This window comes from Carassius carassius, chromosome 9, assembly GCF_963082965.1.
Source record: "Carassius carassius chromosome 9, fCarCar2.1, whole genome shotgun sequence".
In the NCBI taxonomy this organism is placed as follows: domain Eukaryota; kingdom Metazoa; phylum Chordata; class Actinopteri; order Cypriniformes; family Cyprinidae; genus Carassius; species Carassius carassius.
The window spans coordinates 21,277,022-21,297,700 of record NC_081763.1 but is presented as its reverse complement, the minus strand read 5'-3'; positions in this window follow the sequence as shown (position 1 = coordinate 21,297,700).

Below are 20,679 nucleotides of genomic sequence, written 5' to 3'. Positions count from 1 at the left end.
AGTTTTGCTTTGTTGCACAAATTGTACTGAATCTATTTCTTTGCATGGTCTTAATCTCTTTCTGTTTATGCCCTTTATTTGGAATGTAACAATGTTTCGGTTGTTTCAGTAACTATTATTCTAAATGGGTATAGAGGAGCCTTTATATCTTTCTGTTCTATTTGTGTTGTAGCATTTTTCACTCATTGTAAATGTTGTACAGAAACTAGTTAATATTTGTATCGATGTGCCACTCATCAACCTTAATCAATAAAGGAAAGGCTGTCTTTTATACAGTTTTATGAGAAATGGCAAGTTGCACATGCAACTATGTACTGTATACATCATTTGTAACCGTTTAAATGAAGTGACATCACACCGTCCTCATCAGTGCTGATGTCACAGACGAGACTCGTTTGTCATTATCAATGTAAAGAAAAGACGTTTGATTTTGAGCAGTCAGTGATTGCAATCTTCTGAAAAAAAAAACCATATTAAAACCTTATTGTTTCATATAATTTAACACTTGGATGACCAAACCTAGACCCATTCCCAGCAACAGTGTCAGTTTTGCACATTTTAAAGAGTTGTGCTGTGTCTGTGTCCACTGTAACAGGTTAGACGTAACACAGTTTAATATGGGTCATGGTTTTCACAACCTTTTTTTGTTGTTGTTATAGAAAAAGATAGATAGACCTTTTTTGTCCAGTGTGTGGGTATGTATTACTATTACTCATTTATATTTACACAAGTAGGAAAGGATATGGAAACAGCTTTCAGAAAATTCAATAACAGTTTAAAAGCCTCAAGAAATATGACAAATTTGAAATGCTAAATAAATTACTTGTTTTGGCATGACTTGAAATGACAAGAGTATTGACTTTTTTTGTCTTTTCTATCAGTTTTTAACACATGAACAGATCGATTTTAATTTGGAAACAACTTTGCCTGCTTCAGTAAGCACTAAACGTAACTTTGTCTTCATCTAGTGGACAAAGTCTGTAACATAAGAGGCCCAGACATCTGTCCCTTTCATTTAGGATGAATGTAAGAAATAATATAAAAAAAACGGTAATGCTGTGGATAATCAAAAGAAGTATATATACTCTTAATAATATACTAATAGCATGAGAGAGATTAATCTTTATTCTTAGAAACTGCTGAAAATTATACCATTTTAAGATGAGTAATTATTTACATCTCTCCTACTGTGATAGTCAGCTGTGTTTTTGTTTGTTTTTTAATATTTCCAGATAGTTGTTTTATGTGTGTCACTCTGAAGGACATTAAATCACAATAAAGGACAGCATGGTAGTTATTGCTTTAAAGAGAATTACATTAAATGATTTAACTATTATAATTATTTAACTTTGAACATGTCAAAAGAGAAAGAAAGTTTCATTTTGATACAAACAATATCAACATGTTTTTTTAAACAAAACAAAATAATTTCCATCAAAAAACTATTCTAGAGGCTCTCTGCTGCATCTGTGGCACAGCTAAATATGACTGATATTCAAACTATATTCATTATGATGTGAATTAATTTTTTTAATGTATATGGCTGCTCTTTTTCAAGCATAATTTTGATTCCATTTATTATTTTAGGATCTCCTCCCTTCTGTGTGGATCCCTGTTCATTTTCCATGTCCTCTCTGTCAATCAATTATTTCTGTCTCAGAAACAAAGTATCACATTTAATACCTATTTTCATAACACTTAATAGCAGAAGTTTTCTCCAAAAACATTATTTTACAAATTACTGCATGTAATAAGTTTTTAATTAGAAATATGAGTTAAGGGCGTCGCACCAAAAGACAGCTTTAATAAATATATGGATAAAAAAAAAGATTTACTAAAATATACATAAAAATTTGCCATTTATTAATATTTTTTGGAATTTTATTTTAATTTATGAAAGTTGCAATTCATTGAACCATGCTTGAGACAGTCACACCACAGGACAATTTTGAGATTTGGCTCAAAATAAAAAAAAATCTAATAACAGCAGCTTTTATAAAAACAGGTACACAACGCACAAAGAAATGTTTAACCATTTACTGCATTTTAAGTAATGACATTACTAATTATATTCATGATATTTTGACATGAAAATATCATATCAAAATCCCATATATATATATATATTTCACACACACACACACACACACACACACACATATATATATATATATATATATATATTATATATAAATTTTACATTCTCCACAAAACAAAAAAAATTCTTATTAGATAAAGTTTTTTGGGGGAACCTAAAATGGTTCTTCTATGGAGTCTCTGAAAAATGCCATTTTGGAACCTTTATTTTTTTTCATAGTTTAAATGTATCCTGTTTGAAAAGCAACATTTTTGTCTTTTATTATCCCTCATAACCTTAAAGTTGTACTTATTCTATTTTACAAAAGTATATCATAGTCAAGTTTGTGCCAGAATACCAAACTACTGTCTGTCACCTTAATGTTGATACCTCAAAACATGTTTTGGAGTCTGAGATAGGTAGAAAACATATAAACCTACAAGCCAGCACAATATCATGTTTGTTTAGTTAGAAATGACACTGTTTTACTGTGTTCTTGTGATTTAAATGTAACTCCCTGTGTTAGTTGAATTCAGGTGAGAAAGTCTGGAAGGACGTCTGGCTCTTCTCATCTGCAGATCTTACAGCTTTCACTCATAATGAAGGAGGAGATTACATGAAATCTAACAAAAATATTTTTGATTGCAGGACTAAGACCTGTTATGACTTAAAGTAGCCTACTATACATATGTCACATTTATTCAATCTAGTTTACAGAAGCGTTCTTCAACTTCCTCTTGAATAATCCAGCAGGGGGTGCTACGGAGTTTTCTAAACATTTTAACCTACAGTACTATTGAATTGAAACCAATGAACTGAGACTGAGTTTTACTTCTATGACTGAAACAGAGAAATATTCACAACAACACAACTAATATGTCCCGTTTACCATTTAATTTTTTTTCTTTAGACGTTTTTAGTGTAATTAGTCAAAAGACAGTGCTGTTTTCCAACTTCTCAATGTGTGTTCATGTCTCAGACCCTCAGAGCGCTGCCATGGGCTTTTAATTGGAGCAGATAATAGTCACATGACAAGCTCACATCACATGAAGCCTATGTGTACAAGTCTTGTGATATCTGCACTTCACTTGGCGTTCCCAGCATAAAGTACGTGTATTCGAGGAAGATCCTCATTCTTCACATTACTGAGGCTCTGATAAGCCAGGCACCTCCCGCACAATTCTCATCAGACATCCAACAGGAATGTGCTCTTCAAAAATGACTTACATGTGTTTTATCACAGCTGTCCAAACAAAAAGCCTCCCAGACCCCTCTCCTGAATTCACTAAACGTCTCACTTGTCTCAGGTTTTGGGGGTTTTAAAGGGATATATTTAGAAAGTGAGGACTGAGATGGTTGCATAGCTAGAATAGGATCTGTTGTTGTCATGAGGGTGAAAAACTATATAATTTCTTGTTATTATCAATGTTGAAACAGTTGTGCTGCTTAATATTATTGTACTTTTTTACAGGGTTCTTTGATAAATAGAAAGTTCAAAAGATCAGAATTTAATTGAAATAGGAATCTTTTGTAACTTGACTTACAGTGACTTTACTGTCACTTTTGATCAAATTTATGCATCCTTGGTGAAACTATCGATGTCTCTCACTATATATTTGAGAGTGAACTGAATATATATATATATATATATATATATATATATATATATATATATATATATATATATATATATATAAAACCTACCCTTTTTATCCTTACAGAATTTATTACATCTTAGATGTTACTTCCAGGACTGAGCAAAATTGAGTTTGTGAAAATGAGTTTTTGATTATTTAACATTAGTATGTGTGGTCCAAGTGATCTCAGCAGAACTTTTTTTTATTCTTATTAAAGATAATGACATCACTTTTTTTTCTTCCAACAATATGCAATAATGAAATGCTTCTAACAAACATGCTTTAACAAAGTAAATAGGGTCAATTTTGAAGTTGACTTTAAGCTATTAGTTTTAAATGACCCGTCAGTGTTGCTGTAGCCCACAGCTGTTTCACTCCCACAGCAGACCTCAGAGTCTCTTCTCGCCTGTCATGGTGTGTGCTACATTACCTCTCTGCTAGGGGAATGGAGTGCTTTATTTGGGCCAGGCATGGCTGCTCCTCATGATTGAGCACTGCAAGGTGTGAATGACCTCCTTCTCTCATAAGGACGTAAGTGAGGAACCCAAAGTACAGGGGTCTGTCCCACTTTCATGCTTTTTCTCGGATCCCCTTTTAGGATGGGCTATCTTGGACATTAGAGACTTCGAATCACAGCTGAGAGTTACATACTTTATAGTCTGCTGGGATAGATAAACAGTGCTGACCCGATCCAACACTCATAAAGCATGTTAGCATGGAACATTAATCAGATCCATAAGATCGGATATGATCTGTTTAGATTGTTTAAATTATCCAAGATCAGATTTAGTCTTTAAGATTTATCCCCCCCCCCTTTTTTTTTGTCGGTAACAAGCTTGTTTGTTTCCCACTTTTCCATACAGTTGATACAAGTTTATTACTTGCCAGATGAATGGCAATTCAGTTCTGACGAGAAGATTTAAAGGGATAGTTCACCCAAAAAGACAATTACGTCATCATTTACTCACCCTGTCAGTCCCAACTAGTGTTATTTTAGTATAACTGAGAAAATATTTTAGTTTTAATAATATATTAAATTATTTTCTGTTTGTATACTTTTTACATTTTCTTTTTCTTTTTACAAATAATTTTTTTTAAATAACTTTTGTTTTACTTTCTGTTAATTTAGCACATGAAGTTAATTGAAATTAATAAAAATGAGTAATGTTGTAAAATGAAATAAATTAATTTTTTTATTCTATTTTATTTTATTTTATTTTATTTTTATTTTATTTAAAACAAACACAACAAAAACAAAAAGTGTTTAGGTTAAAATATAGTTTCAGTAAAATATAGTTACTCTGATCCAAACTAGTATCAAACTTGTTTCTTTCTACATCTTCTTTTCCAAATGAACGAACGAATGAATTAATGAATTAAACAGTTTCTTTTTTAACAACATTAGAGGTGAACTATCCCTTTAAGTTCCTGTTGTCCATACTGAGTGCTTTTCTCACAGGGTGCTGTTAAGGGGACTCACAAACCTCCCGCCAGGAAATCGATTACCTGCGTGTTAATTGCTGTTCTCTATGTGAAGCCTGCCCTCTGGCCATAAAAAGATCACTGCTCTCGCATGCATCCAGCGGGCCATCTTCACTCAGATCTTTTGAGGGAAATTGTCTTTAGTGAGGTTTCACTCTGTGCCTCTTAAGGGAGAAATCAATCTGAAGGCCTCCCACATAGTAAACTGGTAATAGGAGGACAAAAGATGCACTGTAAGACCATTTCTGCATATGTACGGGCCTTGTCAATGTAATGAAAGAAAAAATCACTGGCCGTGTTGCTTAAAAGGTAATTAAAAGTAGTTTTGGATAGACCAAATGGATTTCATGCAGCTTTCATTCAGTTTGCTGTGTAAAACATGCGCATACTCTCTCTCTCTCTGGTTTTTAAAGGGACAGCTCATCCAGAAATGAAAAATCTGGCATTGATTTATTCATCCACCTGTCGTTCCAAACCTTGTTTGTTATATAAAAGAAGATATTTTGAAGAATGTCTCAATAAACAAAAATGTACATTCATAAAACAATACTTTGTGTTTTCTTAATTTGGCATAAAATTGCAGAAAACTAGTTAACGCTGCTGCATGAGTGTTTCTAGTATAAAGTCGGAGTAAGTGATGGCAAATTTGACATAGTTTTCTCTTTTGAGCCAACTTCTCTCGAAATTGTTTTACATCTTTTTTAAAGTCATAAAATCCCTATCATGGACAAATCGCTATTGGTCCAACTAAGATTGCAAAAAAAAAAAAAACGTGTTGTAGATTCTGTTCACCACTATAGATGTTTACTCAGTTGTAATGATTTCCATTTCTGAGATCCCCAGAAATTAAAAAAGGGTCCATACAGTGATAAAGTAAGTGGTGCAATGTTGTTCCCAACATCCCTAAAAAAAAGATCTTCTTGCATGGTCTGCAGAAAAAATATATGCATTTGTGTTTGTAGCGACATAATAGTGAGAAAATGAAGAGAGAATGTTCTGGGGTGAACTTTCCCTTTAATTAGTTAGGCTTTTCTTGGCCTGCAATGCAGCATTAATGACAAAGCATCAAGGGACTTTATGTACGGTAGTCTCTTTAAAACTGAACATATGGAAGCTTCACAGTCATATGGTGTTAATTACAATATTACTTGGCAGAAGTCATTGAGGTCTGGATTAAGAACAGCATTTTGAATAGAAATGGGCTACAGAAGAGATAAAGACAAATTTAGTGGGACATTGGATCCCAAATGACACTTTGTGAAAAAAAACAACAACCTTTGGATAAAAATTTGAAGAGCATGGAGCGTGTGACTCAGTATGTGTGTGTGTGTGTGTGTGTGCTGTAAAGGGGAACTCCGATCTGTCCAGGCATGCCTCCAGCACTCTCTCTTTCCCATATAATGACTCATAGAAACGTGCTGTTTAAAGTAGGGGAATTCTGCTCTGGTCTCGCTGCCCGGCACATTGGGGGCTAATGTGAGACAATGGCTTATGGAAAGCTCATGCTAAAAAGCACTAGCCAGTGAGAGCCTCAAACAGTCCCGCTGTAGTGTTTTTGGCTTATCATACTGGAATGTCATTTGGCAATAATCTGTTTGTCAGTCTTAACGCAGAGCAGAAACAGATTCCAGCTTGGCATTTCAGGTTCTGTGTAACTGATGGAAAAACAGATTGCAGTGTTGAGAAATTTTCTATGTTCTGGCTTTGCCAAACCCACCAATGGGGAGCAGACTTAAACTGTTCCTGGGCAACTGTGCCGTTCCTGCCTGTAGAGAGTGCCAAGCTTAGAGAGAGCTGTGCGTGGAGCCATGTGGGCCATGTTATTGTCCCAGCATTCCTGTTCATCAAGCTCATCTACTGCCACCAAGCATAAAAAGATCACAAGGTTCTGGACGTCTGCTGAGATGCCACTGATGCTTGGGTGATGACTTACTAGCGTGTCTTCACATCTAAATGACTCTTGAATGTCTTTTGACACATGTAATGACCCCGAACGATCTGAGAGCTGTCTATTCAGTGTATATAATCAGATTAATATGCATAGCAAATTCAGTCATGCTTACTTGACATGTTCCTGGAGCAACCTGATGCGAGTGAAGGTGGAAACCAAAGAGGATTATGATACTTTCTGTTAGTAGTCCCATTCATCAAAATGGCATTTGATCAACTTGCACAGAGAAATCAGTTTCACACTCTAAAGAGCTTTCCAAAAACTACTGTAATAGAATACTTGAATGGCCGTGGAGAAATACGTTTTTTATCTACAACATGAGACCAACTGGACTATGCTAACCGGCAAAAAAACAACCATTTTACAGACTATTTTACAGAGCACACACAATGTAGAACTTAAAATACCATATTTGAAGCTCCCGGTAATTTGAACTGGCTCGTTAACTGGGCTCACAGTGGCTTATGTTTGTAACCGCAGAAAACAGTCATCACTTGTGAATTTCAGGTATGAGTTTGGTATGAGAAGAGCAAATGTTCGGAAGTGCTGAAAAACTGCTGTGGCTTATAGTCTCGAAAGGAAGAATAATGTCATTGTGAACAGATTGTTGACTCTAGATTTGAGCTGTTTCGTGTAAATCCAGGAAAATCTCAGAATGCATTCTCCCATGAAGGAAGCCATGCAAAGAAAGCCATGCAAAGAAAAAAATTATATATATATATAATTATAATTAGGTTTTATATAAAAATATAATATTAGACAACATGCTATAGTTACACATGTGTAGAAAGTACATACACGATGAAGCGAAGTTACCTTTTTTATTACACATGAAATATATTGGAGAGAAATTTGAAATGGAATTGAGACAGACTCCCATTGGGAAAGCTGTGGCTCTATGATACCACTGTACCATGGCAGTTTTCAGTCTATGACACAATAGGACATTTCACTTAGTGGTGTTATTGTATCCTCATGAATATGAGGAAATAAGTCAGACCTGATGTTCTTGTCATCTTTCATGTACACTCCCACACCCAGCCCATTCTTCTGTCTGGGTTCAAGTTCTTGTTGTATCTTCTGGTCGGCTGAGAACAGCTGTTTTCCAGGACATCATCGAGTAAACATCTCTTCTTCTATGTCTCCTGTGTTGGCTGTATTACAGGTTGGAGAGTGGATTGTCTGGAAGGTGCGAAACCTCACTATATAGACATCCAAGACATTTATCATGGATTTCAAAACCACAAGACCACGATGTGCTAGCGATGCTATAAGACACTGACAAAAACGTCTATTGCATATTAGCCATCTTAAAATGTGTTCTTGTTCTGGCGTATGTGCATTTGTTACTGTGAGTGGGAGGAGGTCTCATTAAGCTCGCTTATAGCTATAGATGGGACTCAGTTTTGGGTCAGGGTAATAGGGTATTTGTCTGACAGTGAAACCTGCAGACACGGGCTTAACTACGTAAGTCCAGTGTTAACATTGGCTCTGAGCTTTGCATTGCCTGAGTGTTTCATCATCGTGATTTAAGGCCATTGTCTGTTACTGGCTTGGCTACAGACACCAGTTCTTTGTCTGTGTGCAACCACCAGTTAATACATCCAGCTGTAATTCATCCATTTTCTTATTTTGCTTGTAATACTATTTTAATGACATTTATAGCCTTTGAACAACATCAAAGTGTTTGATGTAGGTTTACATGTAAGTGAACAATTTAATTAAGCAACATCACACAAACATGCAAATTGTTCTGAATATCAACACAGTAGTGATTCAAACATGCAGCTGATATCAATAAATAATCGAATCTGATTGGCCAAACATTCCCCCGAATTTGTTATTATTATATTTTCTATAATTTTTTAAATTATATTTAACATATTGTTTTCAATTAAATCACTTGTTAATGGGAGGTATAAAATTGCATTTGTGTTTCCACTTTTCCGTGAACGCCAGTTGATGTGAGTGAGTCATTGAGTCATTTAGTGAATCGATTCGTTCGCTGATTCATTCAGTTATGCCAGTATGGCCGTGTGTTACTCTGAGATGCGTCGAAGTTTATTCTGCTTTTGACTTAGTTTGGAACTATTTTCACACAATGTCGCCCGTTTCAGAAATAGTAACTGGTTATAATTTGTCTAAAATGTGAGTTACTTAATATTAACTTATGGTTTATTTAACTATTGTATAAAAGCCATGTCACGCATATAGTTTTATGAGAGCTTAACATCCTGTCAGTCAACAGCTTCGCTTGCCTTCAGGAGAACTTCCTGTAAGTTTATCTGGTTGTGTTATGAGGTGTGATTTATCTCCATCACATATGGAAGCATGATTAGTTTTTGTGTTTTGTTGCTGATAGCCCTGCTGATTTATACCGGGGCTCCGTGCCTCAGGCCTGACCTCTCAAAGCATCATGTCTCTATAAATCAGCCTGTAATATACACTAGATGAGGATGTAAATAATTAGAATATACATCGTAATCCCCTCTAAAAGGGTGAAACTGAGTGTGAGGGTGTGTATATATTTGCGTTCTCGCTCATGCATGTGCACATCAGGATAGCGTCAGCACATCATTCAGTTTGTATAGAAGGGTACAAAGCAGTGTTGTTAACAAACTATCAAAAATCATATTCGTTCATTAAAATTATGCTGAAATAAAAATTATAAATAAACCCAAATAGGCTTATTAGATGAAAAACTTAAAACTTAGACTTAAAAATTAGAAATTAACCTTAAATAAATAAATAAAAAATGTGAATGCTGCTTTGGAAACTAAATACTAAAATGACTAATACTGAAATCAAATAAATGAAAACTAAATAGAAATATTTCAATACCTCAAAATTTTAAATGGCCAAAAAATTTACTAAAATTAAAATGAATGAATAAAAATGAAAACTTACTTAAAAATATTAATAAATGCTATAACTAAATAGTACCAAAATAACATTGTACCAATGTCTAAGACTTGAAAATCTGGAATTTAAAAGTAAGTTAAACCTGAAAATGTAAATGTAAACGTTGGAAATGTTGATGTAAATTAACATGAAATATTTAAGATATTAAATATGCAGTATTTAATTATTAACATTATCTAGATCATTGGATCAATTCTGAAGCAAATTAGACAGTTTTCAATAAAGCTCAAGCTCTTCGAATCATGTTGGAACAAATTATCATCAGCTTTTACAGAAACTTTCATTACAGTCGGAATGAAATGGAAATTCTTCTGCTTTCTAAAAGCATGTTATTGATATTATTGTGAATTTTTTATTTTTTTTTTAACTTGTGATTTTTTTATAAAAAATGTCATGACTTGATCTTCTGGCAAAATGACTTCTCCAGTCATTTAGTTGAAAGAGGACAAACCAGTGACTTAGACATTTAGAAATTCATGTTCATTTTTAACTTTTACGCAAATTGCTATGTGGATACAGTAATATAATTTGTAATTAGAATTTCACTATTGGTCACAGACTTTTCAACCTCGTTTTAGATCATGTTTCACATTCACTCTGGGGGAGAAGCGGTTTTTCAGCCGCTTCACTGGCGTCATTATACTTCTTTGTTCTGCTTACCCAAATGCCTTTTCCTCTCTGTTTGAAATGTTTTTGTAGAGACCAGACCCTCTCCATCCATAAAAACCTTTCCTCCAGATCCTCCAGTCTCCCGATCCTCCTTAAATCATCCCTGGAATGTAATCTTAACAGAGAATTAATGCTTTCTCTTTAAAGCAGGTCCAAGACGGCTTCATTAATGCATGGTGGCCTGTAGAAATGCTCCTCTTGGGCCTAATGCAGACAAGTGCTGCTCAAAAGAAAGGAAACGGTCTAAATGAAAACGTCTGATGGATATTCAGTGCTGATAAGGTCTTGGTGCTAGAAGGCTAAACGCAACCGCTTGTTTTTTTTTTCATTCTTATCTTTATATAATAGACTTTTTTAAATGCTTTGCAGAGGATTTGGCATTTTTACAGCATGTACTGGTATTGATGATGTTATATGGCTGGTGTGCACGTGTGCCTGTGTTTGTGTTAAAGCAATACGTCTCTCTGCATCTGTGTGTTACTGTGTATGTGTGTGTGTCAGCTGTTGGTTCTGGCCGGGCCCATTTCTCCTCCCTGATTGGAGAAAGCACAGCAGAGGCTCTCTGTGTTCCTGTGAGTAATGCAGGGCCGCTGATCCATGGGTGTGTCGCCCTGCCGCCCCTGCGCTTTCCCCTCGTCTCCCTGTGGCTTAGTGACTGACAAGCCGACTCCAGCTCTTGGCCTACTGTTCACCAAATACTCCAGCTTCACACAAGCACCATGTTTATAGTTATTCCAAACTGCAATAAATAAATAAATAAATCAGAATGTTGCAAACAGAATTTGTGATTATTTGAAGCGTTTCCATGCAATGGGATCATTTCTACAGGCTTTGGCTGAAGTATTTCAGAGGGCCTAGAGCACCATATGACAGTTTATACATTGATATTACGGTCACATGCCTTGTTAAGTCAAAGTTACATATTTGCACATCTAGGAAGTTATTTGCTAAGTGCATTTCCATTGTAGTTTATTAGCATCTTCTTGCTACATAAAAACATTTATCCAACTTAGGCCAGATTATATGTTTTTTTTAATGTGCATTATTTGATTATAAATATAAGTGGGTCGATGACCTCATTATTGTTTTACAACAACATTAATCTCATAGGCCTTAAGTTTTCAAAATGGCATCCGGTGAATCCCGGGAATCGGGCATTAAATAAGGAAATAAAGATTAATTTGATCACATAAACACTCATTCTGATTTGTAAAGACTGGTTGAAAATGAGAAACTTAATTATTTTATTCTATGGACAGCGTTGTTCTTCTCTAATAGTGGACAAAAACACTCAATACAAGTAAATATTAACTAGATATTATTATTTTTTAGCTTGCACGCAGTGATTTTTACACAGCACTAATGGGTTTGTATACATGACAACGTACACTGCACCGTTCAAAAGTTTGGGCTCTGTACATTCTTGCTCACCAAGTCTATATTTATTTGATTGAAAATCCCCTAAAACAGTAATGTAGCATTGAAACTGTCATCTTAATGATTATTTGAAGAACAGGGTTATTACAGTCATTGAGCCCGTTCTATCCCTATAAAAAGAAAACAGAATTAAAGATGCAAAGATTCACTTTTATTGAAATTTACGAGACTGATTCAAATCCAATGTGAGTTTATACTGGAAGATGATATCCTGACTGTTTGGCTTGTTGCTTCTGGTGGAAATGAGAAAGCATGTGGCTTGTTGTCCTCATGTGGGTGTGAGGGCTGGAGTTAAAGTGAATACCAGAAATACTTCTTTTATTATCTTTAACATTACTAACACACAAGCGAGAGAGCAAAATGAAACATTTCTGAGTAGAAATTAACATCTGGTTTTTTGCATTCTCCAGTACATGAATCCACAGGATGTGTGACCTTTAAAGTGCATTCTGTGTCTCAGTGTTGTGTGAATAACTTGTATTTGGTCTGGATAATCTATCTGGTTCTCCTGTTTCTGACCTCAGCACAGGTTCAGGAGGCCTGAGGGATGACATACCCCGAAATGAAGTGTACAGAAGAAGGACCTCCTTTCTGTATCCCATTAACATCACCTCGTGAAATGCTCCTACACGACATGAGCAAACTGACACCCATGTGTTGGCTGGCTCAGCTTTCTGCAGGTATGGCATTTTTGGTTTTCATTTAGCCCTTGGCTTGCACGTCGGTGATGGATTGTCAGAAATGTACATAGTTGCGGGTGTAGGGCATGGCATAAGAATGTACCCGGCCCTTTATCAAGCCATTTGTGCATTTTTATGTGTTGTCTTGCCCTGGCTAAAGTAGCTGCTCATCTGTGTCTTATATAAGCGTTGGGAAACTCACACCTTAGCAGTGCGTCCGTCACATATTTAGAAAATTACTCTGCTAAGGAACTTTAAATAGAAGTAATCTGACTGCATAACAGCTGATGTTTTCATTAAGCTTTATTTTGCATCCACTATAAAACATACCCAGTCTTAAATTGCAAATTAACTAACTGCTAATTAAGGTCATCACAATTTTGGAATCTGATATGCACATGTCCACTTAGAATGCTGATGTTAACTTCCATTAGAGAGTCATGGGTTGAGTTTCACACAAGCATCGGGCTCAGGATAGTGTGTGTGTGTGTGTGGGGGGGGGGGGGGGGTCTCCTCCGTGGCCTCTGTCATTAACACTGACTTGTTAATCCTCTGGGTCAAATCGCTGGACTGTTGAAAAGGGGTGAGAGATGCTGAGAATACCTGCCTATATTAAGCCACCCTCTTCATCAAAAACATCCTCTGTCTATACATTAAAATGTTAGTTCAGCAAAAAAGAAAGAAAGAAAAATCTGTCATCATTTGCTCTCCCTCATGCCCTTTCAAACCTGTATGACTTAACGTCCTCTGTGGAGCATGAATTTGTTTTTTGTTTTGTTTTTTTGTCTACACAATGAATGTCAGTGGGTTCCAGTGTTGTTTTGGACCTCATTGACTTTCATTATATGGATCAGAACAATCTTTAAAATATCTTCTTTTGTGTTCCACAGAAGACAGAAAGTCATACAGTGTTGGAAGCACATGAAGCTGATGATGACAAAAATGATGACAGGATTTTCTTTTTTAGGTGAACTATCCTTTTAAGCTATACAGGATCTCCCAGTCTTTTTTTGGCAGGACATTTAAATATCCTTCATTAAAGACATTAACTAACATCACTTAGTGATAAGTAATAGTCTGTATCTCTGTATGTTTTATATATCTTGTTCATTGATGCCCTGGAGTATCTTCTGGGACCCCTGGCTAAAAATTGTCTTCACTAAAGGAGATAGAAAAGTATAATATGTTAATATATATATATATATATAAGACTAATATGTGCAGCATTTAATGATATATTGATAATGATATATATGATATAAAATATGTTTTTTTTAAATAGTATTAAGTATACCTAATACATTTATTTAACAAGGACACATTCAATTAATCAAATGTGAGAGTAAAGACATTTACATTTAAAGACAAATTCTTCTTTTGAACTTTCTATTCATCAAATAATCCTCAAAAAAATTAACACTGTTTTCAGTGTGTTCAGAGTGTGTTCTGAAGGAGAAATGATGCTGTGGAAATTATATATATATATATATATATATATATATATATATATATATATATATATATATATATATATTGGTGATTGAAAACCTGTAAAAATACTTTAAATATAAATGTAAATTTGAGAGGTCATAAAGTAAGTGCAGTGGATGTGCTGCGGTCTGAAACTCCCATTAAGTCCATTTAGCATCATCAGTCTCTACCAGTCTAGCTGGCCTGGCCCACAACGGGCTAAATTTGGGCACTGATGCCCCTCTTTATCTTCCTGCATCAAAGATGTCAACTCCCCTGATGGACTCATTCAAAGACCATTCAGCACAAATGGGTCAAGGCAGTGGTTAATTCACTAAACCAGCCTGCTCAAGCAAAAGTGTGTTTTGTTTCTTAGGGTTATTTAATGTTGAATCCTGCCTTTCAGTTCGGTAATTGGTTACAGTCTACAACCACATTTGCCAAAAATTAATCAACACTTTCACTAGACAGCTCTAGTGGAGCAAGAACCCAGCAAACACATAGCTCCATGAATACTGGATTGTTAAATAATATTCATGTTTTTTTTTGTTTTGTTTTTTAATCAAATGACATAAATCACATTATTTGTTCTTTTAAAATGTTTATTATTGAGGTCATGCTGAAGTTAAGTGTAACATTATTTTGTTTGGCATGAGAGAGTAAAATCTGTTTAAACATTATCTAAGGATTGAAAATATTATATTTACTACAGATGTGTAAATAAAACAGGTTTGTGACATGCTGATTGCAAAATTAATGCCTTTTTGAATCAAAAAGATTAAATAAATGTAACACACCTGTCTGTTAAGATTCACTGATTCTGAAATATTTTTCATGCAACTGTCAGAAAATCCAAGAGATATAAGAAAGCAAAATCATTTAGTACAAATTGGTGTACCATTTATATATATTGTTTCGTAATGAAACCAGAAAAACAGCTGAAATCATGCCTATCCTGTGGCTGCCATGATGAGCTTATAATTATATATTTTTCTATGTAATTATAATTAACATTTACACGCAGAGAATTTAGCAGAATTACATTAAAAAGTGCTTCTTGACCATTGACACTGCAGCTGTCAAAAAAAAACTGGATACTTGACTTACAGGTATTAATTTTAAAAATCTTTTGATCACAATTTCACTTGAAATTTAAGGCACGCTGCCTTTCTGAAGTTTTTATTTGCCGATATCTTCTGTTTTTCTAGACCTCTTTTAAGTTTGTACATAAATTGTCAAGCTACACTAATTTGTAACAGTTATGAATAAAAGCTAAAATTTTGTCAAGCCAACTTTTCATCTTAATAATTAGGGTTTTTATTTTATTTAAAATGACAATACAGTACAATACAATGAAAATACAGACACACTTTATTTTAAGGTCCAATTCTTACTATTAACAAGCCATTAACTATGACTTTTGCCTCAATCAACTCCTTATTTGCTGCTTATTAATAGTTATTAAGTTAGTTGTTAAGGGATGTAGAATATGGTCATGTAGAATAGATGCTTTATAAGTATTAATAAACAGCCAATATGTTACTAATAGGCAAGAAAATAAGCAACTAGTTAATAGTGAGATTTGATCCCTATACTATAGTGTTGCTGAAAATATATATTTTAAGAAAAGGATCTTACAAATTGACAAAAGGTATTAATATTTGGCAATTCCTGTCTGGGATATGAACACACTTGTTTACCACACAGCCGGTTCTTACACTCCAGTATGTTTATGACTGCTCATATTGCATGTCACATTAAAGGATTGAAAAGACCAGTTCTCAGGAAGTTGTATTGCCCATTTTTGATCAATTTAGCTATTGCTAAAAGGCCTGTACATAGAGGAAATCATACCCTGGACTTAGACAAAAGGTTTTTAGAAATAATGTTTTCTAACTAATTTGTTGCTTGTGCAAATCCATACGTTTCCCTTTTATAAACAAGAAGTCCAAATTCAATCACACTCTATGCCTCAAAACTTCCTAAACTGATTTGATTTTATGAAAGACAACCTGTCGTCTATATGTTTGATTGGCCAGACACTCTTCGGAAACTACTCTGTCTGCTTGCCAGATAGGAAATAACTTGAAAGTAGAGTCCAGGTATCACAGAACATATTCATACCACATGACAGATTCTGTCTACATAAAGCAAAAAAGTAATTTGAATAAAAGATGTTTTGCCTGTTTGCTTTAAAATAAAATATTTTTCCCTCTTGACAGACATGCTAGGAGGAAATACAGAGAAAACTGTTTTCCTCAAACTAAAAATAAGTTTAGTGGTAAAGCACACCAAAAGGCTGAAGACCGCTGGCTGGGACTGAACCTTTTTTTGTGCATTGTATATAGGACTTTAGTCATATAACATGTATATAATGTCTGTTCCTGCACATCACTTCATTTCCTGTGATATCTTTCTACTGCTGCTTACTCTTTTTCTATCTCACCACTGCCGCCTCTCTCATTTTTCACTTTAACAAAAGCAGATTTCTTCACCTCTTGTTTCTTATATTTGATAGGATCTTTCGTTTCTTCTGGCAAATCTTTCACTATTTCGCATAAAGTTTTGGCGGAGGTCTAACAGACCACAGGGCATGTTTGTGAATCATTTTAATCACGAGGTGTATGATTTGTTCTGGCATTCCCTCTCCTTATTCCATCCAGCAGAGGCTTAGTAGAGACTGTGTATCTTGGTTAGGTTTGCTTAGCATTAATAGTGCTTATAGGAATATTTATGTATACACCCGCACACATAAGCACACTAACAATTTGACAATTACACCCGGGTGAAACTACTACAGTATGTAAAAAAAAACTTGAAAAGAAGTGCTTTGATTGTGGTTAGGGCTTTTATGTAGTTTACTCAGTTGGATCTGGTTGGTGCCTACAGGCCTGAGGCCTCTTCCTGCTGCGGAGAAGAAATCATTTTGTGTCTGTAGCAGGCACCAGAAACAACACTTTGAACAACTGAGAGGCTGAAGTTCTGTGTTCTGTTAAAATACTGCCTTCAGTTTAAGTCAGGATCCTTTTTTGCAGTCCTGGCTCACTTGGTGCTATAGACGAGATAACACATGACCAAAGACGAAAAAATACCCACCATTTTTCAAACATCTTATTGCTTTCTCATATATGCACGAGACTTTTGTCAAAAAGAATAGCATTTTGTGGGTAAAATGCATTAAATAAAAAATTAAAAAGTTGCTCAGCTTTAAAAATAAAAATAAAAGAATATGTGTGTGTGTGACCCTGGATCACAAAACTAGTCTTAAGTTGCTGGAGTATATTTTTAGCAATAGCCAAAAAACACTGTATGGGTCAAAATTATAGTTTTTTTCTTTTGTGAAAAATAAAATGAGGATATTAAGATCATGTTTCATGGAGATATTTTTTACATTTCCTACCATAAATATATCAAAACAAATTTTTTTATTAGTAATATGCATTGCTAAGAATTCCTTTGGAAAACTTTAAAGGCGATTTTCTCAGTATTTAGATTTTTTTGCACCCTCAGATTCCAGAAACTCGGCCAAATATTGTCCTGTCCTAACATTTATTCAGCTTTCAGATGATGTATAATCTCAATTTTGAAAAATTGACATTTAAGACTGGTTTTGTGGTCCAGGGTCACACACACACACACATACATACATACATATATATATATATATATATATATATATATATATATATATATATATATATATATATATATATATATATATATTATTTTGACTTCATTGTTCAAAGCTATTTTAGTATTATTGATTTATAGTTTTTGTTAATATTTTGCATTAGATTTTATTTCAGTTTTGGTAATGGTTTTTGCTCTTTTTATTAGTTCTTGTCTTTTAAAAATATGTCTATATATAGTTTCTATAAATTCTCATCTATTCATTTTGGTTTATTTTTAGTGATTTTATACTTCTAGTTTAAATTAAATGAAAATTATAAATGTTGCCTTATTAACTAGCTGAGATTAAGTTTAAGTTTATTGAGAATAGTAACATTTTTATGGTTTAATTTTAATTAATGATAATTACAACTCCCTCTCTCTCTAATAGCACCACATCGAATCATTAAGAGTAATCAGCAGTAACAATTAACTAAACTAATGCAATAAATGAATTGTGAAGCATTAATATCTAATGTTTCCAGATAAACAAATTCCTGACTGTGATTGTGAGTCAGTGTGGCTTAGGAGGTATGTGTGTGCTGAGTCACCAGATCTGTGTCACCTTTCTTTTCTCTTCCCCACCCACCCAGTCACAGACCACTGCCTCTTCACTCCTCAACAACTCACAGCTGCCGAATCACACACACACAAACTATTCATGAGCATTTGTGGGATCGCTCAACAAGTTTTCACTCGACATCATTTTGCATGTTTGTTTGTAAAAGTGAGAGTGTGATTCATATACGAGTGTGTGAAATCAGGGTTTGGGTGCATCATAAAACTACAAGCATGTCATCACTTTCTGTGAAGACATGCTCCTGTGAGATCGATCAGTATCATCCTACAGTCACAGAAGTCATGTGTCATCATCCCACATCTGCTTTAATAACAAGCATCCAAACTTGTGGATGGCTTCCATTTCTTTCAAATGAAACAATGACACAACCAAAATACTGGTAGTTGTTTCTCTGTGATGTTCTGGTGACGGCTTCACATACTGAATGTAAACTGGGTGTGATATTTGACTTGTCATTCTGATTTAAAGCCCATATCAAGCACCTCATCACGTTTTCTCATCTGCATCACCAAACCTTTATTTGTCCTTCACTTATGCTTTAGTAAATTGTTAAGTATGCTTTTATGACCTCACACTTAGATGACTGTTACTCCCTTCTAAACTCTTATGTATTTAACTGTTTAAATAGTTAATTTGTCCTGAGCTCTGCAGCCCATAATGCTTCCATTGTCCTGCATGGGCAGTATAGGAACTCAGCATCACTGCCCTAAAATTCTGGGAAACCCTCCCCCAGTATCTCTCCAAAATGACAAAACTCAGTTGAACTCAGTTCTGTTTGCACACTGTTAATCAAATATTTGTTATCTCTGATTCCCTCCAGTGCTGTACTTTTGTTTTTTTTGAATAGTTTTTTGTATTAGTTGTTTAGTTTTCTTTTGATCAGCGCTAATGGAGCGAGACGCTTGTGTACATAAACGATTGAACAAATGAGTTGCTGCGAACTTATGTTATGCTATGTAATGATATAGAAAGCCAATATACTGACTTGAAAGCCACTTTTGTAATGTCATTCAGTGCTTTACTCGTCTTCTACAGTAGTGCAAATTTTTTGAAATATGTACATTTGTTGTTTTTTTTCTCATCAAATATTGATAGCATTTAATTAATCAGAATAATGTACAAACCATTTGCTTAATATTTAGATAAAAATAAAGAAACTGACAGCCATAAGGACAGCCAGTTAAATGAGCAAATATGGTACATTCTCATTCTAAAGGGTCGGTAAGAAAGATGTTTTCATGTTTTTGAAAGAAGTCTTATGCTCAACAAGGCTGCATTTATTTGATCAAAAATACAGTAAAAAAAAAAAAAAAATTGGGAAAAAAATCGGGAAAAAAAATCATTGTGTCCTAGCTAAAACAAAGCAATTTATTTTTTTTAATTCTTGAAAATTCAAGTAACTAACATATAGTATATTGTACACAGTATATATATTTCAATATGTAAAGTGTCTGACATATTGCTTTAATATATTTTATTTTAATAAAAATAATTTTTGCACAGGGATGTCCTGGCCGAAGGGAAATGCACCATTTCCAGCGGGCTGTGATAATAGCGACGTGCAAGTGAGACGTGTGGGACAGCAGGCGATCTCAAAGAGTAGCTCGAGATCCAACAGGCTTACAGTCTCAGAACACATGCATCCTCTCCGAGCTGAGTCACTTTTTCTCTCAGCTTCTGTGAAGGCTATTACCTGCCCTTCACCAAAATGTGAGACGATACAGACCATTTGTTGAGTTTGTCAGTGTGATTTCCATGTAGCATTATAATAAGGAAGAAAATCTGCTGTGATCATGAAGCAGGCTCAGGTTTTGCTCTAAATGGCCAAATTAAAGCTAAGAATGCCCACATACCCTGTATATACACCATATATACAATCATCTCCAGAAAATCTGGACGACCTACTAGAATGTTTTGGGAGAATGAAAGAACTCAAACTGATATTTGACAACACAGCTTTGTCTCAGAGATCTCCTGACAAACTCTAAAAAGACATAACCTCAAGCAGGGGAGCTTCATTCTGTGTTCACAAGGCTTACACTGACTAGTGGACGTTCAAAAAGCAGTTCGATTCAGAGCAGAATGAAGTCATGTCTTTGAAAAAA